Source organism: Xiphophorus hellerii, chromosome 18 (assembly GCF_003331165.1).
Source record: "Xiphophorus hellerii strain 12219 chromosome 18, Xiphophorus_hellerii-4.1, whole genome shotgun sequence".
NCBI lineage: Eukaryota > Metazoa > Chordata > Actinopteri > Cyprinodontiformes > Poeciliidae > Xiphophorus > Xiphophorus hellerii.
Window position 1 is genome coordinate 30,582,979 of NC_045689.1, and position 23,698 is coordinate 30,606,676.

At 42.2% G+C, this 23,698-nt stretch overlaps 1 protein-coding gene and 1 long non-coding RNA gene across 3 annotated transcripts in view; one reads left to right on the forward strand and one right to left on the reverse strand.

The window, feature by feature from the left end:
• robo1 (roundabout, axon guidance receptor, homolog 1 (Drosophila)) overlaps positions 1–23,698 on the forward strand; it is a 362,874-nt gene that overhangs the window by 77,048 nt on the left and 262,128 nt on the right. The window lies entirely within an intron of this gene.
• On the reverse strand, positions 12,833–13,373 carry LOC116737472 (uncharacterized). Its single transcript, XR_004342821.1, has 3 exons — positions 13,272–13,373; positions 13,006–13,194; positions 12,833–12,924 (listed from the first exon to the last, which is right to left on the reverse strand). It is a non-coding gene; the product is annotated as an uncharacterized LOC116737472 (long non-coding RNA).

Consider the following 23,698-nt stretch of genomic DNA (forward strand, 5'->3'; position numbering starts at 1 on the left):
AAGATAAATATACTGCTTTGAGTATTTTGTTCTGGTTTTTTTTTTGGCCTTTTGTTCAGTCTGTGTACTTCAGTTAATTATTAATCGATTTATATTTTCAATAATACATTTATAGCGATCAATTAGATCAGTCACACCTAGACTATTTTTTGTAATGAATACGATTTTTAAAAAGAAATCAAACTAAAAGTCATAGTTTTCAGAAGCTCCTAGGAAATTGTATTTTCTTTTGCCCTTTTTGCCAATAAGGAGCTGCACATATTTTCAGCAAACCTGCTCTGTTTTACACAAGATCTACTAAATCTATAACACACAGACTGATGTCTTAGAGTTAGTAATGGCAATATCACTAAATGTGCAACTCATGCAAATTGTGCAGAACACTCTCATTGTGCTGCAGCCTATTTTAATATGCTAAAGTCAGCTGAAAATGTGACCATGTCCTCCATGTTTTGAAATTCAGCTCAGCTGCGGAGCTGTGTAACACTAGCTGTGTTTTCATTCACTTCAGTGGAATTACGAAAATAAATTTGCTTAATGGAAACAAGTCAATTTCAAAAAGCAAGTTTTAAGAGAAAAAGTTGTTTTATGCTAGGATGAAGTGTTTTTCTGGTTGTAATATATGTATTTTGCAAAACTGCAATGGAAACACTTTTTTTCACGTGTCACATAATCGACACTGGCGAAAAAAATGAAAAAGACGACTGGAATTGGTTGAAGGATGGTGGTGCAGCATGTTTTTTAATAACTTAATGTCTGCCCAAATTTATCCACATGTGATTTTAATTGGGTCTTTATTTAATAGAAACACCGCATTTGTGAAAATGTGTTTTGAAACGCAGCTTCTGTCTGCTCTCCGGTACACAAACGGTATGTGACATCGCTTCTGGTTTATAAGCCTTTTTAAATCTTATTCAAGTCCAACCTGTCTAATCTTTTACCTGCAATGAATATTAATACTGCTTTAAGAGTGTTTTGATGCTATATTCAAAGGGTTGAACTATACATGTTAGGAGTTGTACATTTTATTACCATTTGGGATGAAAAGGAACCATTTCAAACGGTGTTGTGTCGATCCTTGAACACACGGTAGCAATGCCATTTGGGTTCACATGAGATGAGCATCTTAAAAGTCTTTCATCTCAACAGTTTGTCTGGATTTTGCATTTGTGTGCACTTAACATGGGAAAAAAACTGGTTGATTTTACAGACTTTCACATTTACTTTTTTGAGTGTCCTTTCTAAGGACAAGGCAGCTTTCAGTAATCATTGCTTGTTTGTGTCGCTGGGTTTACCTCTTGTTGATTCAGGGAATACTTATTCCAGCATAAAGCTTTGTAACCTGAGTGGGAAGAACAGTGAAATGCTGTCCCAACCCCCACACCTCCACCACCAACAGGCTTGAGCTCTATCTCTACTTTCTATTGAATTCCAGCTTTAAAGGCTCCGCAGTGCGTCTGGATATTCTTTGCATTTAGCCTAAACGGCCTTTGTAAAGTACTGAATTGTTAGCTCAATTTCTCATGCACACTCTTTTTTTTTCCATTTCCCATCTGAGAAAAGATATTGAAGATGATCCCCCTGTTCTGGCAAGTGGCCATTTTAAATGAAGGCTATTTCAGCTCTTTCATTTGTCAATCAGAGTGAAGAGTGACTCTCCGACAGGTGCCTGACTGTGAGCCAGTAATTGTTGGCGTCCCCTTCTGCCCAGCGCGCGCCGCTGCTTTGCATGTGAAAGGATCTTGAAAGAAGACGTGATTGCTGAATTAATACTCAAACTGCCTTTGTCTCCCTCACTCTGGCTTCTGCTATCAAGAGACACAGAGGTGCAGACGAGCGGACAGTCAGAGAGGAAGAGCTCTGTTGTTTTTTTTTGGGGTTTTTTTCCCCGTTTAACTTTTCAAAAGTTCTTTCTCAGTAAAAAACTGCAACACATGGGGATTCACGCCCGACTGTCAGTCTTTCTTGAGTTATCTGTTCATAGTCTCTTTAAAAATTCAAGCTGATATAGCTTTCAGACTGAAAAATTGATGAATATTTCAAAGAATAGGACTGAAAGTTTGATATTGGAAGAGCATACAGTATTTTCTGAGTAGCATATGACACAATACAGTAAATGTATTTATTTTCTGGAGATACCCTACAACACATGAACAACATTAGCTAAATATACAATAATTGGTCTTAAAGTCTTGCTCCAGCATAGTGAAATAGTTTCTGTCACGTTGTTCTGATGATGGAAAGATTGCTACAAAGTCTGCGATTCTTTGTAATTGACTTGTCTTCATTAAATAGTTTACCAGCATTTAGATGAATTTAATGACAGCAAACTCTAACTAGGATTTAACACTAAATAATATGACCAGAATCTAACTACTGGACTGTGTTGTGTTAGAATGAAGTGGATTGGTTATAATTGGATTTGTTTCCATATAACTAAATATACTGGTTTGTCCTTTGACATCCCAAAAAGATGACATTTGTTATAATTTGGTTGTGGGAAAATAAACTGAATGGAATTAATAGCAGGATATTACATAGCACATCTTGCAGCTTAGTGAGATCAGTCGCATTAAAATGAAATGAAAATGTATTTGTACTAACAACAGTGCCGTAGATTTGAATACAAGACTACACATAAAATGTATTAGTCATATGCAACACCTTTTCCATTTCAGTCTATTTGGTTTTTTTGCTCCTAATTCGTTAAGAATCTGGCAGTTTTTTCAGATATACTAACCTCAGTAAAAGTCTTATCTTGAATGTGCTTCCAGAGGACAATGGACCTTACCACAGGGGCCACTTTTCATTGGCTGATGCCCATTCTACATAGTAGTGTGGCTACAACGTGCGTAGCCCTCTCACAAACACACGCTTCCCGTTAGCTAAGTACAGCATAATGGCAGTACTGATACAACTTCTACACCTTGAAGCCTGTCTGCTACACAGTCTTACGTTAGCTAAACAGATCAATATGCAATGTGTCTGTATCTGACATACACTAAAGATTTTATTTGAGCAGAAAATGCTTTGGACTAAACTGTTACTTGTGTTAGCCACTCTAGCACCAAGTACAGTGCATCAGGCCTAGGCACACTCAAACATTTTCCAACAAACCACAGGAATCACCCACTGATTTCAAAAGTAACCTACAAAACAATGAATGCCCGACTTACCAGGCCTTGCAAGAACAATAGGCATCAGTGATCTTGTCCACAGCTATATTAATGTAGAGGGTGTGTGGATCTGCCGTTTTCCTCATCGAGGGAAAGCATTTTGCTGTGACGTGAACAATGTTGGAGGCATCGCGTGGCTCAAACACCTTGATCTCATCCACAAAAGATGACATGAACGTCTTAGTTCCTCTGTCCATTGTAGTAGCTGATATATTGTGAAAATCCGGTAGAAATGATGCACTAATCGAGTCAGAAATACACTGCAGAGAATCAGTCGAAGTGGAAGACGCCATGTTTACATAGAAACAACGTGCCGCGAGGCTTTGTTTGTGAGACTTGCGGCCACGTGGGATTTTCTAGGTTGGTTGTGGGCGGAGCTTGGTAAGGTCCAATCCTTGAAGGCACAAAACTGTGTTTCACAACAGTCACAACAGTGAAACACATTTCAGACTCAAGTATGCATACTTTTTGTTTCATTTAATCAACAAATTTTCCTTTTCTCTTTTAAATTTTAATGACTTATGTGGTCTCTCGATGAGTATAAACATTAGCCATTTGAATGCATTCAAAAAGAACCAGACTTAGAAATAGAAATCCATGAGTTTAAAACTCTGACGTGGGAAACAAGAAGAAGAAATATAAGGATTGATGTGCAATATGGGCAGCTCAGAAGAGCAGTCATTTGAAGATATCAGGTTACCAAGTACATTGATGTCAGATTTTCATAATAACCTGACATCAGATGAGTCTTAAATCTGACGTTTTGCAAAGTAACATGGAAGATGTCCTGCTTTGAAAAGACAGAATTAATACGAAGGTTTTTCTTCACAGAGTTAGCAACTGTCTTCTCTGGGTCGAGGCATTGGATGGTCTCCCAAATCACATTACACTGAGGCCAAATTGGATACAAAGAAAAAAATGCTGTTAAAGAAAGTCTCAGATAATACTGAACACATCGAGACCAGAAGGAAAAACTAGATAAAATATTACCTGTAATTTAAACAAACTACCGAAGTACAGGAAGCAACAAAAAAGACGTTTTTTTTTTTTTTTGCTGCTACAGAACATTGAACAAGTTGATCAGGCTTGATGAATGGATGAAAGGTTCTGTTCGTTTCTCATACCATCAGTCCTTCCCTGTCTGAGTTAGTTCACAGAAGATCTAACGCAGCACTGGCCACCCCAGCAGGGGAAAGGTGCGTGTCTTGCCGCATTACATGACTGGCTGGAAAAAGTGGTTTTGTTGTTTTCAAACCTTAAAGTTTTGTTAGACGGCTGTATACTTCTGTCTAGAAGCCAAAAATAGGAGCCATTTAAATTGTTAAATTCAAAAGCTAACAGTTCTCAGCTATAGAGAAAAATCATTACTTTGAGTAATGTTTGACAAGTATTGGAAGGCAGCTAAATGGTAGGATTAACAAATTAAACATGACTTAAAAGAAATCTGATTTCACAATTTGATGCCTTAAAATTGGCCTCTGTCTCTTTAAGAAGCTCCGCCTTCAGCACGTCATCAGAACAATAATATTATTTACAACCATTATTAGGAGGGTTGGGTTGAGAAGCACTGTAGTTCGTATGATTCACTCAGCAGACTGCACCTGCAGCTTTCTGAGAGCAAGTGCTTTTTTTTCACCTCAAATAGTTACCATGGGAAATTCAAGGATTTCTCAAACTTGCTTGAAAGAATCAAAGCAACTCTCCAGGTATGTTTCTAAAGATAAAATAACATTATAATGTGACATAAATATCCAAAGAGTTGATAGTACATTAGCTTAATGCAAAGATGTTATCAAGGCCTTCTGTAGGTTCATAGTCGTAGCTACTCCAAGTTTCTGTAAAGAGGTTTGTCAGGATGCTTGATCATTTTAAAGCTCCTTACCTTACCATTATTGTCTGCCATGATAACTGATGCATTACTCCACCGCCAAGCTGATGGCATCCAGTTATAAACCATTGGCAGCTATTGTGTTTTAAGGAAATGAAACAGTACTTTTTTATGAGTTTTTCTTATCTTTGAATGTTGTCTGTCCTGCTTTCCTGTAACGTCTGTAAGGAATCGCAGTCCCAACACGCTGCAATCTGTTCCACCACAACATTTTGGATAAGAGAACTAAGCCAACATTGGGAGCCAAGATTACTCTTTGGACATAATGATAAGTGAACTTAAAGATAAGGAAAAAAAATAGAGTCCAATTTTAGCTTAGGGCAGATGGTGGCAAAACAGTGTTGCTATATTGCTGTGTGTTTGCCCTGCTGAATGACTATTGTCTGTCCCTGAACTCTCATATGCACTTTATAACATTACACTTTCCTCGCCTGGATGAAAGGACGCACACCGGGCAGGTGGCTATAGCCTCTGTTTGATGGGCGACAAGAGATTTCCCCGCACTGATGATCATCGCCCCTACAATAAACCCCACACCGTACACAGCCCCGTTCTCCTAATGTTCACGACAGGCACATGCTGCTTTAATTAACAAAAGACCCACCGGCACTCCGGAACAACGTCTCCTGATCAATCATTTTCATTTAGAAATGCACACTTTCCCGGAAAGCTCCAATGGAAAACGACATTAAAAACGGCGAAGCTCCTTAACGAGCGCTTAAACCAGGAGACAAGAAATTAGCCCACTGTCAGCACTAAATGGTGTGTACTAAAGACTGTGGCAAATTAATTTGGAACAAAAAAGCCAAAGGAATGAAGATTTCCTTCCCCTTATCTCCGATGTGCACTTTGCTGCGAGAAGGTTGACATTGGTTTTATTGCCGAGCGGCACTGATGACGAGCCAGATGAGCGAAAGTGCTGACAGGAGGGAACGAGTGGGTGATCAGTCACTGGCTGGTTGCCCATCACCGGCGCTCAAGGATGCTGAGAGGACGTTGGCCTCTGTCATATGAATGCGTGAGTAAGGAGACCTATGACAGAGTCCTTGTTTTGGGGTTAAAAGCACACAACCTTAAAACACAGTATCAAAGACGGAGAGCCATCATAACCATCGTGCACTCAGGTTTATGTTCAGTAAGTCTTCAGCACACATTTGTTTGAACTGACAGCTCGGTGGCTATGATGATGGTGCTGATGTCAGTAGAACACTGATTGCATTCAGGTGACTTATGTCAAGTGTCAGTTTCTCTGCTTCGTTCCTTGTCTTCCACCTATCTCTCCTTGAATCCATATGTTGCACTTCCCCCTCGCATTGTCTGTTTCTCTGCATGTGTTGTATGAATGTCACGAGAGTCGGGGTAAGAGAGCTCAGAAAGCCGCTTTTGATGCTTTTTTATTACCTCTGTCTGTCACACCTTCAGGCTTCGCTGTGTGATCAGAATTGCCTCGTGGAGTTGCTTGTACGACATGCAGCTTGAAGGTTATATTGACCCAACTGGAGCATCGTTCAAAACGATAGTAGATGAAGGAATTCAGCCGTTTTATTGCTTTAACACTACCAGTACACAGTTTGTAGGCCTCATTAGCTTTGATGGGAAAAAGAATGAAAAATGTTAATGTTTATTTAAAACATTGAGTCATACTTGACTATAGTTTTCAACATAACAGTCCTCTGCATGTGGAAGTGGTAGCATTTGTCTCTTTAGAGATGTTGACCCTGAGACGATGTGCAGCAACTGGGAAGGATATCACTGCAATAACCTGTTAGATGACAGTCTATTCTGATGCTTCTCCTCACATGTCTGCCTTTCTGAAGGTTTGTACTTCCATACAGTAGCCTGCCCATTGCCATCCTACGCAGTTCAGCTCGATTCTCATCTCCTTTCAATGCTCTGTCTTTGCTTTTCCCCATTGACCCAACACAACACAAGAAAGCCCAGGACATTTTTTCTTTGAGTCAGCAGTGCTAACCACTGTGGTGTCATATTGTTCAATATTTTATTTGTCCATGACTAAAAGAATGAAGTTTTTGCCCGATTTTCTTTAAGAAAACAGTTCACCAAAGTGAACTATAAGTTGCTGTGGTCCACTCTGTCCTGATAAATTTGAGTGTAATGTACAACAGGGTTTGACAGCATCCATCCATCCATCCATCCATCCATCCATCCATCCATCCATCCATCCATCCATCTCTTTATCGTTACCTGGACAACATGGAAAATCTTTGCTGTTTACATTGTGCATTGTCTGGTCCTCTTTGACACATTTATGAGGGCATAAAACTTGAAGGCAGAACAAAGCAGCCTCATCATTGTCTGCAGCATAATTTTCTTGGACTTGTGCGATCACTGTTTTGACAGAAATTAATTACCTCCAGTGCCCTTTATCACTCTTACAATGCACGGAAATTTTGAGGTTGACAGTGTTGACTTCATTACCTCTCATTTCCATATGAACAACAGCACAGAGGAGACCTTCAACTTGCCAATTTACCTTTAGCCTGCTTTTAAATTGCAGTGTGAGGCACACATACAGTCAGTCACACACACTCTCTATTTGAGCCACCCACTCACACTAAAGATCAACATATTACCATAAATGACTGCTTTTGACAGTGTCTGACACACTTTTGTTCCTTTTCCGTTTGTGATTCTGTATCAGATTATATGTATTACGCACTGAAAGGGTGAAAAGGGAACGTATTTTTTTAAAGAATGCGCCTTAATGAGATACTTGAAATGGATTAAATATCCCTTGTGGGCATGCATCCTTTTTGGTGTTTTGTTTTGCCATGCCCTCACACTTCTCATTTCTGTACCCCCATCACTCTTTGTTGTGAAAGCAAATGGCAGCTTTTCCATAAGGAAACCACTCATCCAATCACTTAATCAGAGATATATTTGGAGATGAGCGAGTCAAGTGGAGATGAAAGTCTTTACTTGTTGCTGATTGAATGTTGGAACATTTTTGATTTTATACAGCCATCCTTCTCCTTCTTGATTCTCTTTGTCTTATGAGGTGTATAAAATATTGTTCAGATTGCTGTGCAGCGAGGGCAGAGCACTGTAGATGTTTTAGCATGCTGAGGATGTCCACCATGGTAGAGTGCCCTCATTGTTGTGCTGACATGGCCATTCTGTGCATGTCCAAGGGAGAGGCCAAGGTGCTGAGCTCATGTTTCCTGACCCAGCAAGCAACAGCCAGCAGAGCATAGTGATAAGAGCAGAAACTTTTGATGGTCACTCAACAAAGACAGTGTTGGTCTATGTAGCTTACCTTTAACAATATATGCCGAAAAGCAAATCTGAGTAGATGTTTGATGTGGTTTTGTTCATTTATTTTGATCAAGTTTCAAATTTAACAGTTATTTAATAAGACGTCATATGATAGACACATTTGAAATCTTAAAAATGTGATGGGCATTTCACATCCTTATTGTGGTGGTTTCACAATAAGCTCCACATTAAAGTTGTAAGTCCTCTGGTAATAGCTCAAGTTCAGTCACATTAGCTGATGAGAGTTTATGAACATCAGTTTTCAAGTCTTGCCAAAGATCCTTAGTTTTTTCACACCTTATAGTCCGGTAGACTCGGTTCAATTGGAAACCAAAATTACAACATTTCTTACATTTTCAGCTGGTGCAGCTCACTTTCACACTGCACTATGTCAAATGAACCAAACTAAATGAAAAAACTATTTTCCCCCTCGCCTGTGGTGACGCTGCACCAATAACTGAAAGAAACAAAACAAAAACCTCTAAAGAAGACACTGAGCACAATTTTCTTTTTCACAAAATGGAAACAAAAATGGAGCGGTGTCAAATTTGAATGGTTTAAGAATTTCTCGTTTGTCTTTGGCCAAAGACCATGAGCCATTTCTCCTGGTGACGCATTTGTTTTGGTTGTATTTACCCAGAATGCCCTGCACTATAATTCGCTTCCTGACACACTTTGTGAAAAATTTTTTATTCTTGTATTCATTCCACTTCTCAATTATTATCCACTTTGTATCAGTTTACTACAGATTGCTTACTACAGAGAAGTGTTCCAATGTTTGTGGGTGTAACATGAAAAACAAAATGGTGAAAAGTTCCAAAGGTACAAACACTTCTCCAAGATGCTGCAGTTTAGCAACAATCTCAAAGTAGCATTTGTTTGCAGCAAAGTGAAATAAATTACAAGTTAAATATTCAGAAGGATTTAAACCAATTCTAATGGTTCTTGTACTAGTCTTTAGTTGTCACCTGGAACCAAAGTTTCAGTGAACGTCAATAGCTGCAGGTAAAGGTCAAAATCTTGTCCATCCAATACGTCTTCCTCTCAGATCTAACTGGGTTTGTTTAAAAGTGAGTTTTCTCTTGAGATATTTTTAGTGTGTATCAGCTGATATGACAGAACAGCATCCAGAGTAGCAATTACAGGCTGTAATGAAACATTTAATGGCAGATTTAACACTCTGTCTTATCATTTTTATGGGAGTGATATAGGAAGGCGGCAAAATCTCTTTGAGGAAAGCTGTGGAAAATCTCTCTCTGCTTCAAAACACACACCCTCTAAAATGTGTGTGTGTGTACTAGCTCCAGTCAGTGCTAATTGCTCTTTGAGGGAGATGCGGGGTTATGTCAAGGTGACCATGTCGGCGGGTCATTCCTGGGCACCCTCATGCAGAACCATTGCTTATTTATACATCTGATTTCTCTGTTCAATTGGTTTTGCTGCCCCCCTCGACTAAGGATTAAGCCCAAATTCCCCAAAGAAGCCTCCTAATCAATAACGCGGCAGCTGACACAGCAGTCCTGGGCTGGGCTGGGGTGGGGTGTGAGTAAGTGAGGAGCTGACAGAGCTCACATCACTCCTGCCTGACACATTCTCAGCACATCTGACATGTGCTGTCACACTGCCCTCTCGGCTTTTACCACGTCAGCACTGAACACATCCAGAGGAAAGATTTACACCACTTTGCCGCCATTTCTAGAATGTCGACCTACAAGTTTTCCAACCCTTTAGCCCACCACGTCTTGCGTGTATTTGTGCTGCACATGGTTAGGCTGGGTCCAATGCTGGCCAATAATTAATTAAGTTAGAAAAACTTCATATGCACGGCCATAAAGAACTATTTTCAGCCCAGATTTAAACATAGTCAGAGATGAGTCTTGTCTCACTTCTTCATGAAATATAATGTGTAGATTTTATAACAATCTAACACATCAACTGAAAAAGTTATTTGCTGTTTTTATATTAAATATCTTCCAACACTCTCCTTGTTTTTACCTGTTCTTTCCCAATTCTGATAAACAAATACATGAAAGGCTCCCGCATTACTTGACTCCACAGACTTCTGCACGTACTCGAAGTGGACTCGTTTTTATGACCACGTACTTGTGGCCCGACTACTTATGCAGGATTTTGGGGAAATTGTAGTCATCAATTTTACAGAAGAGATTCAACACATTCGAATGATGCTGTGAGAGCTCTGGGGGAGCCAACTACGCATTGTCCGAAAACCCCCCCTAAAAACAAATCTTCATCCTTCTACGACTTCCTGTCGTCTTCTTGGTTGGTTTTTGCCAGTATTAGCATGCAGCTGTTGATCATGTGCCAAAAAAGCGTTTCCATTGCAGTTTTGTCCAATACATCTATTTTGATACGGCAGAAAAAACATCTCATTTAGAGAAAAACCTTTTGTTGAAAAATGGAAAAATTATTTTTTTCTAAATTGCAGTGTTTCCATTAAGACAACAAGTTGCTTTTTTGGTATTTATTTTTACCATATAGTACTGCTGACCTTAAAGATGATTTTTAGGTAACATTTAGAGTATGTTACTTTATGCTATGCATGTAATCTTATCTGTGTCCTAGCCGTATCTGCAAGTGTACAGGGTCTCTCTCTCTCTCTCTCTCTCTCTCTCTCGCTCATCAGGCAGGATGCAACAAACCTATCCATAATTAATCAGTCTTAATGGTTATGACACGAACATTTGATTTCTGTTGTTAGGTGTAAAACATAGAGGAAGGTACTATTGTCCTGTTTAAAGTGACAGGATAATGACTGTTATCATTACCGGGTCCCCTATAAGAGACACATCTCTGCCTGGATCTCATCTTTGTTTATTCCCAGCAGTCAGCAATTACTTGCCTTCAAGAAGAAATGTTGCATACCATTCCAGGTATAGTTCCCCATAAAAGTCTCTGTTTACATTCATTCCCAAATATATCCTTGTTTAATGTCACCAAGGTAACTGGTGCTCAGTTTAAGGGCTTTTATTTTTATTTAATGAGTGACAAAGTACATCATTGCAACACCAGAAGCAGCATTTTATTTTACAGTTAGAACTGCTAATCCTCAACACTTGTACATATGAGGCTTTTGAAGTTTAAGAGAAGAGAAAGAGAGGAAAATAGGAGAAAAAAATTAGAAGTTAACATAACATAGAAGAATGCTGGGCCTGTGTTCAAAGCACATTAGTTTCCCATCTGAGAGTCATTGCTTTTGGGTGCTATTAAAAATCTTAATGTCCATCTTTAATTACTATGTAAAAGAAAAGAAAAACTTTTTTTTTAAACTTTACAGTTCAATAAGGTTTACACCAATCATAAATGCAGTCATTTCGGATTGTAAGAGACTGTAGGCAGAGTTATCTGGCCAAAAGAAGAGGACAAAAAAAAGATCTTGCTTCTCCAAATGGGACAAACCTGAAACATAAATGCAGCAATGCTAACCAAGTTAGCCAATGTTGAATTCTGAATTTATTGGTCACATTGTCAGGTTTTACACTGTAGGATTAGTGAGGCTAATGAAGTGTTTTGTATCTACAATAGACAACATATATCAGAGGAATTAACAAGCAGAAGCAGTCACTTTTTCCGGCGTTTTGAAAACTTCTGTTGCTGCCTTCCAGCTTCAGATGTGTTTCAGACTTCAAACCAACTTGGTTTTGTTATGTACTCCCGTCCTGCCGCTCTTTAGCTCTCTCTTCTGAGAACGTCTCCATAACCCATAATGCAACCCTGCAGCTGACACACTCACTAAGTTAGTAGTGACAATCCATCACCTAAAAAAAGGTCCCATGGCTTTTAGTGTATTAGCGAACATTAGCACTTCCATCCGTGGTGAACCCACCCCCACCACACCCTTCCTGCCAGCCTCCTTTTGAGCGATGATGAAGGGACGGTGAGACGGACGTTTATTGTTCTCTATTATTGACCTGCAGATTCAAGGTGATTTATCCTTCTTTTTTTATTAGGGATGGTTGTTTTTTTCTTTAAGTGAGGAGGTTTCACGATCACCGGCGCCGCTCAGAGTGCCCCAATGTGACCGTACGTTCGGCCGCTTCTGATTTGATTCATCATGTTGAAGAGGAAATTAAAGAAAGCAAGGAAGAAGTGATATTCCAGTCCATTCATCAAAAATAAAGTGCCTGTTTACCCTTGGAACAGCAGGAATTCCAAAAAAACCCTTAAATGTGCCATTGTGGCTGACTAAAAAACAGGTTCACGTGATGTTCTAGTGATTTGTTCACTTCGACGTAGTGATGCATGATATATACAAGTACACATTAGAAACAAAAGAAATTTGGCCTACTATAAAGATCAGGGGCCTCATGCATAAAGCCTGCGTGCGCACAAAAAATGTGCGGCGCCATATTTTACGCACAAGTCGGCATGTATAAAAATGAACTTTGCGTCAAAGTTTGCTTAAACATGCGCACTGTCATGTTTGGTTCCAGTTTTCGAACCCACATGCACGAACACAATCAGGAGACGCGTGTGCAAAACAATAATGGAGTTTATTGACAAGAGGGAATAGGGTTGGGGAGAAAACACGGAGCAGGAGTCTGGAAGGGGCAACCAGTTCAGCCACTGTCAACGAGGAGAAGCTGTTAGAATAAACGAATCCAGGAAGGTGGATGAATGTGTATGTTGACGCAGGGAAAGGCTTACTAGGAGCGGATGGATGTTTCCTTTGGAGCAACAACGGACCCAGGGGCGGCGTGGAGAGGCAGCGAACCGTTGGAGGGCGGACAGGTAAGTCAGACTGAGCGGAGGAGCGAACTGACGGCTGGTCGGAGTCCGGGACAAACGACCCACAGAACTCTCCTCTCGGAAAACTCCGGAGGAATCCAGGTAAACCTGACAACAGGGAAAAAACACAGGAGGCGATTATCTTGGGAAATGCTCAGAGGGCCTACTCAGGAACGATTTGTTACCGAGGTAAACAAACACTCAGGCAAGGAAGTGTCGCTCGCCGCTTCTTAAATACTCCCAGCCTCAGTCAGACAATGCGCCACAGGTGTGTCCCCGGGTTCGACTCTCCAGGGGCTCTGCTCCTAGGCGGCATCTGGTGGAGGAAGTGAGAAGCAGCAGGCTTCCACAAAAAACAAAACAAAACACCGATCCTGACAGTACCCCCCCCTCAACGGACGCCCCCTGGCGGCCGAGAAGAGGTGGACGGCAGAGAGGCGGCGTAGTCCCTTATCAAAGAGGGGTCAAGAATAAAAGAACGGGGAACCCAGGAACGGTCCTCCGGGCCGTAGCCCTCCCAGTCGATGAGGTACTGAAACCCACGACCTCGCCGACGGGAGTCCACAATCCGGCGGACGGAGTATGCCGGGTGACCGTCAACATCACGGGCGGGAGGAGGGGGTTTGGCCGGAGGGCAAAGGGGGCTCGACCGGACCGGTTTGACCTGGGAGACATGGAAGGTGGCGTGAATACGTAAGGAGGGGGGCAGACGAAGTCGTAGAGCCGTCGGACTGACAACCGACAAAATCTCAAACGGACCAATAAATTTAGGTGACAACTTCCTGGACAATGACTTTAGGGGAATATCCTTAGTGGACAGCCAAACCTTCTGACCAGCTGTATAGACTGGAGCCGGCGTCCTCCTGCGGTCGGCCAGACGTTTGTTTCGTGCGGCTGTGTGGTTGAGTGCGGTTACAGTCTCCCTCCATATCTTATTGCAACGGCGGATATGATGCTGAACTGAGGTTACCGAAATCTCGCCCTCGTCAACGGATAATAAAGGTGGTTGGTACCCCAGGGAGACCTCGAACGGAGACAACCCTGTAGCAGAAGAGATGTGGCTATTGTGGGCGTACTCGACCCAAGGGAGATGCTGAGCCCAGTCTTCGGGGTTGGAGGAGGAGATGCAGCGTAAGGTAGCCTCCATCTCCTGGTTCATCCTCTCGGTTTGCCCGTTGGTCTGGGGATGATAACCGGAAGAAAGAGCAGTTTTGGCACCCAATGCAGAACAGAACTGTTTCCAAACCTGTGATGTGAACTGGGGGCCCCGATCAGACAGGATCTCTTGAGGCATGCCATGCAGCTTGAAGACATGCTTAATCAATAACTGGGCGGTCTGGGCAGAGGTGGGAAGCTTGCGGAGAGGAATGAGATGGCAGGCTTTCGAAAAGCGGTCAATGACAGTAAAAATGGTGGTCATACCTTTAGACGGGGGTAGTCCAGTAACGAAGTCTATGGCAATGTGCGACCAGGGTCTCTTGGGAATGGGAAGGGGCTGTAACAACCCTGCGGGAGGCTGGTGAGATGACTTGTTTCTCGAACAGACGGGGCAGGCGAGAACAAACTCCTTCACATCCTTGTGAACAGAGTCCCACCAAAACCTGCGATTAATTAACCCGACTGTGCGGCTCATACCTGGGTGTCCGGAGAATTTGGATGAGTGTATCCACCGTAGGAAGCGGGGTCGGACGGAGGTGGGGACATAGATTCTCCCTAGGGGACAAGACTCGGGTGGGGGCTCCAGGCGTTGAGCCTGACGGATTATATCCTCTATTTCCCATGTCACCACCCCTACGGTGCAGCTAGGGGGCAACAAGGGTGCTGGACCCTCATCAGAATCATCAGGCGTGTAGAGTCTGGAGAGGGCATCCGGCTTGACGTTCTTAGATCCTGGGCGGTAGGAAATGGACAGATTAAACCGGGAAAAGAATACTGACCAGCGGGACTGTCGGGGGTTGTTCTGTTTAGCGGATTGCAGGTATGAAAGATTCTTATGGTCAGTCCAGACAACTACAGGATGTTCAGCTCCCTCCAGCCAATGACGCCACTCCTCCAAGGCGAGCTTTATTGCCAACAACTCCCGATCTCCCACGTCATAGTTTCGTTCAGCCGGGGACAGTCTGCGGGAGAAAAAGGCACAAGGGTGAGTGTTGTGATCTTGCGAAGAAATTTGGGACAGGACGGCTCCTACTCCAGAGTCTGATGCATCGACCTCCAAAATAAACTGCTTGGTAGGGTCTGGCTGGATGAGGATGGGTGCATTAGCAAACAATGACTTCAAACGTGCAAAAGCATCCTCTGCCTCGGGCGTCCAGGTAAACGTCGTCTTGGTGGATGTAAGTGCCGTCAATGGAGCAGCCGTCCGGCTGTAGTCGCGTATAAAGCGGCGATAGAAATTGGCGAACCCTAGAAATCTTTGCAGTTGCTTCCGGGTTTCAGGTTTGGGCCACTCCAATACTGCTTTTATCTTATCCCCCGACGGTCTTACCTGTCCGCCCTCGAGCACATAGCCGAGGAAGGTGACTGAGGGTTGATGAAACTCACACTTTTCGGCTTTGACATAAAGCCGGTTCTCTAGGAGGCGCTGGAGAACATGTCGGACGTGCCGCTTGTGTTCCTTCAGGGAGCTGGAATAAATCAGGATATCATCCAGATAGACAAATACAAAATCATTAATAAAGTCTCTTAACACGTCATTCACTAATGCTTGGAAGAAGGCGGGAGCATTTGACAGGCCGAAGGGCATGACTAAATACTCATAGTGACCCATAGGTGTTTTAAAAGCAGTCTTCCATTCATCCCCTTCACGAATTCGAAGGAGGTGGTAGGCATTTCTTAGGTCTAGTTTGGTGAAAATGGTCGCTCCCTGAACAGGTTCGAAGGCTGAAGAGAGGAGTGGTAGCGGGTACTTGTTTTTAACAGTTATTTGGTTCAATCCTCTGTAATCAATGCATGGCCGTAGCGAGCCATCTTTTTTCCCAACAAAGAAAAATCCAGCCCCTAGGGGTGAGGTGGATGTTCGAATGATACCTGCTGCTAGGGAATCATTAATGTACTTCTCCATGGTTTGGCGTTCGGGCCGGGAGATATTGTACAGACGACTGTTGGGTAGTGGGGCGCCAGGCAGAAGGTCGATGGCGCAGTCGTATGGACGATGAGGTGGAAGTGACAGGGCGTTATCTTTATTAAATACAGGCGCCAGATCATGGTATTCAACGGGTACTGCGGAAAGGTCGGGGGGTTCACTCTCAGAAGGATCCTTAGTTGGAGAGTTCGAGGGAATAGCTGAACGGAGGCAAGTAGCATGACAGTTGGACGACCAGGACTCTATGTGAGCTTTAACCCAGTTAATGTGAGGGTTATGGGCAGATAACCAGTTAAATCCTAGAACAATGGGAGAACTGGCAGCACTGAACACAAAAAAGGATATTGATTCAGTATGGTTACCTGAAACGACAAGACAGACTGGCTTGGTTTTGTGTGTGATATGAGGTAATGCTTTACCGTTAAGGGCAGCAACACGGAGGGGAACCGGCAGTGGTTCTACCTCAATGGACATCTGCTTGGCCAGAGTCGAGTCGATTAGGTTTTGTTCGCAGCCCGAGTCGATAAGTGCTGACAGGGGAAGTGACAAGTGATTATTTATGAGAGTTGCCGGTAGGATGAGACGAGATTGGGTTGTGGAAGTGGGCTCCAACAGTCTCCTCGTCGTTACTGTCGGATCTGGGGGTTTAAACGGACTTGACAGTTGGCAATGAAGTGGCCGGACTCACCACAGTACAGGCAAAGACGTGAATGTAACCTCCTACGTCTCTCCTCCGGGGTTAAGTGAGTTCGCCCCAGCTGCATGGGTTCAGGCTCGGGAAGAGGTGTTGATGCAGGGGATACAGGAGAAATAGCAGGTAGGTTCTGAAAATGAGATCTAAAAGGTGAGTCACGACGGTTTCGTTCTTTAGCACGTGATCTGATGCGGTTATCTATCTTTATGGTGAGTTTAATGAAATCTTCTAAAGTCTCTGGTTCATCTAAAGTGGCTAGTTCATCCTTTACCTGCTCACTCAGAGCGTGGAAATAAGCGCTCTTTAGCGCAGCTGCGTCCCAACCAGATGCTGCAGCTTTAATTCTAAAGTCAATAGCGAACTCAGAAACTGTTCTTTGACCCTGCTTGAGAGTCCACAGCTCTCGGGAAACTGAAGTCTTGTCGGTGTCACGACAAAAAACCTGCTTAAATTCCTTCACAAATTCAGAAAATGTGCACCCAAAATTGGTGGGGGAGGGAAACCTAGCCTCAGCCCACTCCAGAGCACGTCCAGTTAGCAAGGATAACATATAAGCTATTTTGGCATTATCATGGCGAAAACTCTGAGGTGAGTGGTTGAAAATGATTCCACATTGTAAAATAAAGCCTTTACACTTCCTCACCTCACCACAGAATTTCTCAGGTGCTGGCGGTCGTACCTCCGAAAACGTGGCGTGGCTAGATGGATCCGGAGCTTGAGCTGTCGCTGGCGGTGCGCTCGGGTCCGGTTGGGCGGATCCCTGGAGGAAATTGGATATTTCGGCTAACCGGCGGTTAGTTTCTGCTTGCCGGCTACCTAGCTCTCGCAGGGCTGCGTCATGAGACTGAATGAGAGATTGTTGTTCAGCCAAGGCTCTCCTAATTGCGTCTGCAGGGGTAGACTGTTGGCCTGAGTGTTCTGTCATGTTTGGTTCCAGTTTTCGAACCCACATGCACGAACACAATCAGGAGACGCGTGTGCAAAACAATAATGGAGTTTATTGACAAGAGGGAATAGGGTTGGGGAGAAAACACGGAGCAGGAGTCTGGAAGGGGCAACCAGTTCAGCCACTGTCAACGAGGAGAAGCTGTTAGAATAAACGAATCCAGGAAGGTGGATGAATGTGTATGTTGACGCAGGGAAAGGCTTACTAGGAGCGGATGGATGTTTCCTTTGGAGCAACAACGGACCCAGGGGCGGCGTGGAGAGGCAGCGAACCGTTGGAGGGCGGACAGGTAAGTCAGACTGAGCGGAGGAGCGAACTGACGGCTGGTCGGAGTCCGGGACAAACGACCCACAGAACTCTCCTCTCGGAAAACTCCGGAGGAATCCAGGTAAACCTGACAACAGGGAAAAAACACAGGAGGCGATTATCTTGGGAAATGCTCAGAGGGCCTACTCAGGAACGATTTGTTACCGACGTAAACAAACACTCAGGCAAGGAAGTGTCGCTCGCCGCTTCTTAAATACTCCCAGCCTCAGTCAGACAATGCGCCACAGGTGTGTCCCCGGGTTCGACTCTCCAGGGGCTCTGCTCCTAGGCGGCATCTGGTGGAGGAAGTGGGAAGCAGCAGGCTTCCACAAAAAACAAAACAAAACACCGATCCTGACACGCACACTGTTTTGTTAGCGTGAAAATGTGCAGCAGCCACGCAAACTTCTTCTGTGGACAATATCAGACTATAACGCGTGAAAACTCACCTAAATCCACTAAAATCTGACTACGTTCAATGTTATGTAGACCAAGAAGCATTGAACCCGATGTTTTAGGGTTTTTTTCATGATTTTTATATTTTATTGTTTAAACTAAACAATGAAACTGATCCGCATTTTTCCTCAGACAATAACCTAATACACACACAAAATAAAAAAAAGCAAAAATAAAAGGATGTGAAAACCTCACTAGAATGTAAAAAATATATTTCCTCAGTTTTTGTCTCATACACGTATTTAAGTAGCTGCATAAAGGTGAGCCGCTAACTGTGGAGCGCTTTGGCTCTGAAGAAGAACATTGCCAATGGAAAGATTCAGAGAGAGCGATTGATCATATTGATCTGCTGGGAAATGTTGATGATGGTTTATTAGCGTTTAGATTAATCCAGACTGATTATCCTGGAGCACGTGGTGGCAGACTTCCGGGTATTTATACTAATTTACGTATGTATTTATGGAGGCGGCAGGGCGGACTAGCACCAGCGCTCTATTTCCCACAAATTTTGATGTATAAAGGAAAGGTGCGTGGCCACGTGCGCACACACGGCTTTTTTTGTGCACCGCACTTTTCTAGATTTTTCCGTACGCCAAGTTTCAGTGTGAAAACTGAGCACTCTTTTATGCATGAGGCCCCTGTGGTCTACCAGCTAACTGCAGTAATGCTTGTTGATTAACGTATTGTTATTACATTATGTACAGTACAGACCAAAAGTTTGGACACACCTTTCTAATTCAATGGGTTTTCTTTATTTTCATGACTATTTATAAGGCAAGAAATCCCACTTATTAACCTGACAGGGCAGGTTGACCTATGAAGTGAAAACCATTTCAGGTGACGACCTCTTGAAGCTCATCAAGAAAATGCAGAGTGTGTGCAAAGCAGTAATCACAGCAAAAGGTTGCTACTTTGAAGAAACTAGAATATAAGGGGTATTTTCAGTTGTTTTACACTTTTTTGTTTAGTGCATATTTCCACATGTGCTATTCATAGTTTTGATGCCTTCAGTGTGAATCTACAATGTCAATAGTCATGAAAATAAAGGAAACTCATTGAATTAAAAGGTGTGTCCAAACTTTTGGTCTGTACTGTAGCTTAATCCTGAATTTAAAAAACTATTATTATTTGGTTGGAGACTATGAAAGATTTTCTTTAACCTTGTTACATTTCAAGCTTGCAAAGTTAAGCGTGGTGGACCACAGTGCTAGCTAGAGTGTGATTAATCTAATTAGATTTTTGAATCAAATGATAGAACTGATATACTGGGCAAAGCACGACCCACGTATTGAGGCCTTAGTCCTCGTAGCGGTGGTCGTTTCCCGGGCTGGCGACATTTGCCGCATGTCTTCCTCCTTTCTCATTACCCTGTTTCCTGTTGAACTCCTTTCAGATGAAGGCCAACAAAACCTAAAAAAAAAGAACTAATATACTCATTACTTTGTGCTTTTTAAAATAATTTTTGTTGTTTTGTACCTACAAATGATCAATTAGGCCTGTAACAATACACAATAGCTTGATAAATTAAAACAAGCTCAATAACTTCCATTTGCATGATTTATTATTTTTCTCTTCCTATCAAAAACTGGATTATAAAAGTCTTCAGTCTGGTTCATTGGTCTCAACTAGCCATTTTTTGAAGGATAATTTTGATTACAGAGACTTCATAATTTATTTTATATGTTCTTTCTTTTCTGGTTGCTTATTTATTTTGGATATTTAAAATGTCTTCCGGTTCCAGTGTTAAATGTTCATTAGGATTTAAAGTTCATTGATCTTTAAAAATGTGTTCTTGCAATATTATGCCATTATCATACATGACTTGAAAGTGGTATTGAAACAAAAATGTAATCGTTTATAACAATAACTTCAGGGACGATGTATTATCCAGCAAAATTTGTTATTGTGACAGGCCTACATATCATGATATACGGTATATTGTTACAGCAACCCATCTCTATAGATATCGGGATATGAATTTTATGCCAAATCACACATCCCTACATCTGAAGAGACAAAGACGTGGGCAGATGCTGTCCTTCCCTTCCAGGCAGCGTAGTTTTAGCCTGCACACCGCGTCTACAGCCCGAACTTAAACATATGATTTGATTTACCCCGAGGTGGAGGGCTTAGGGAGGGCTACATCTCTTTATACCCAATTAAGCCTGCCACAGGAGGTAGATGGTCCCGACTGAAAGCCCCTCTCTCCCTCTGTGCCCCATTAGAGCGCTGAGAAGCCCGGAGAAGCCGGAATCCCTGGCGAACAAAAGTCGTGACCTAGAGCCAAAGAGAAGCACTCCAGCTTCACACCTAAATATACAGACGTGACAACCGAATAAGAAGCTGCAGCGGTCTAAGACGGATAGCAGAGGGTTTTGAGATGGGTGTGTGTGGGGGTGTTTGCGTGTGTGTGGTTGTGTATCTGTCAGGAGAGGTGAGAGGTTATGGTTTGTTTATTTTAAGAAAAAGAATGAGTAGGTTGTAAACAAGGAGAGAGGTGGGGGAATAGCAGCAATTTATAGACAGAAACACTCCCAAAAATAAATAAAAAAGAAAGCTCAACCCTAAGTTGAATTTCTCCCTCAGTAGATTCCAGTCTCATCTATTTTCACTTCTTTCCATCGACCGTAGAAATCAGTCACGGCTACACGCTGTGTTGTGTATTAGTTATTTTGTCAGTGAGCTGGCCAGCACTACCTCTGCCTGGTCGTCATGCATCTACCCAAATCATGACAAATGCTCCGCTGTGCTTACCCAGAGGTTTTTTTTGCGCCGGTCATAATTCATGGTTCCCGGCCTCCCAGCCATCTGGGATTGGCCAGCCCCAAAGCTGGAGCTGAGTCGGTGCAGCTGGAGTGCTTCAGTGTCACTGACCCATCTGTCCCCCCTCCAGGCTGGTGTTTCTATCCTCAGCAGTCTCACAATCAATGACCATGTAGACAAGGGAACAGAATATCATATACTGGTCTGGAGGTTTGTTTGTGCTCCATCAGGCTTTTCAGCTCTTGATTTTTCTTTTTCTGATCTATTGTTGGAGCACAGAGAATCAGTTCCCCTGCCCTATAACACAGGGGTTCCCAAATTTTTCTGGGCCCCCCACCTCTCCAAAGGGCATTATCCTCTGGCTGGGGACCCCATGTGCAAATCAACAGACAATGCTATAAAATATGTAAGGAAACATCAACTTTTTTCTGTAAAGTTTCCATACTTTCCTTCGACGTGCACAGCATCACTCAGTGGCTTTCTTCAAACGTGCCACCAGATTCTGAATCCAAAGTGAGGATCCTCTGGATCTCCTGAAGGGCAGCACCAGGATAAGCCAGGTCTGCTTGCCTTTTTATGAGCATCCTTCAGGCGGACGGCTGTTGGAGCCAAAGTGATTATCCCTCCAGCCCAGAAAACAGCCATGTCTGACCAGGAGTAGGCACCATCTTTTTATGTTTTATCCCTGACGTTCTGCTCCACTTGGCTTGACGTCTGGGTGGTTTCCAAACTGCTGAGTTTTTTTCCTTATTTTTCCCTCTTTCCCAATATCTTTTCCCTTAAAATTATTCTTCAGGAGTCTGAATTAGACCATCTAGTACGAGTTCCTCTTGACATCTGAGAATAGAATACATATAAAGTTTTGGGAAAATAGCTTTTGTGTATTTTTCTGTAAAGCAGTGTGTAGTTTGCAATCGTATTTTTCTAGTTTAATTGCTTTGTTTATGAGTGAAACACCACACTTTCTTATTATTTTTTTTTAGTTTACTCCATCATTAATAAGTAGAGATGAGCTCTTGGCTGGTCTGAATCATCTTTTTAGGAATGACTGTTTCTTTTCTAACTGGGTACAGATGTACCATGAAACAACACACAACAGACCAGTTCAGAAAGTCATTTAAACCATCAATTAGAAGTTGGGTTTTATATTTGAGGATGTAACTGTATATGATGTGAGTGTTGCACTTTTTGTTTTTGTTATATTGTATGTCATACTGTCTGCTAAAAAGCTAATTGCCATTTGGATATGGTAAAGATAGGCAAAACCTACTTCTTTACGAGTGCAGGTGCTAAGAATGCATTAGACGGTGTAATTCAGGCTTTAGATTAAATGGATTTCATTTAAGATATGAGACTGATTTTCTAACCAGTTCAATTGGTTGAGCTTTGAACATTAGTTTCTTTTTAGGTAGCCAATAATTGCTACGAGGGATCTATTTAATCCATAACTGTACTTTTCATCCATAATTGTGAGGTAATTTGTCCCTAATTAAAATTTTAAACCAAAACTCTAAAGATAGTTGTTGTTTTTTTTTGCCATTTCTAATAACATTTGTTGGTTTATACATTAATTTGTGTCAATGATCCTAATTGACTTTTTTCATTTTTATTAATTTTTTTCCCTTTAGCTGTCCCATTCAGTGAAACTGCAGTTGTCAGGAAGGCTTTGTTGTAATATGTTATACATTTCAGAGTGATAATTTCCAACAAGTTGAGCTTGCATTTTATGTATAATAAACATGTTTCATTGCTGATTATTTGCAATGAGCACCCTACACCACCATCAGAAACTTCATAAATGTCCCCTGTTTAGAGGCAATTGTTGGCTGCCTGGGAACCACCGAGATGACTTCAGATGACTGTAAAACATGTAACCACTTCTTTAGATTTCATAGCAGATCCCTCGTAGCAAGTGCTGTTTCCATAGCACTTGGCTTACTATCCTGTGCTATCCATTAGTAGGGGCTTCATCATTCTAGCTGGATTGTGCAAACTCTACTCACCTTACTTATTTTACTGAACAAAGTTTTCTTTTCTATTTAAGAAAATATTCACTTTACAGCATTTAGAAAACTCTTTGTTTTTGGGTGACATTTTTAAGCATGAAATTAAGTAGGAGTCTTTAAATGTCAAGCAGATATTTCAGCAGTTGTACTTTGGAGGCTTGTCTGAATTTACTGTCTTCCTAGGACACATTTAATTCGTGCTAAGTGGGCGCTTGGATTATAAGCGTGTAGGCTTACTTTTTAAATTAGGTCAGTGATCCTTTTCATTTCAGGACAGTCAGGTAATCCATTATGAGTCGCACACATAGTTGTTTGTGAACACTGAAACTGTGGCTTGAGGAAATGACCTGATTACA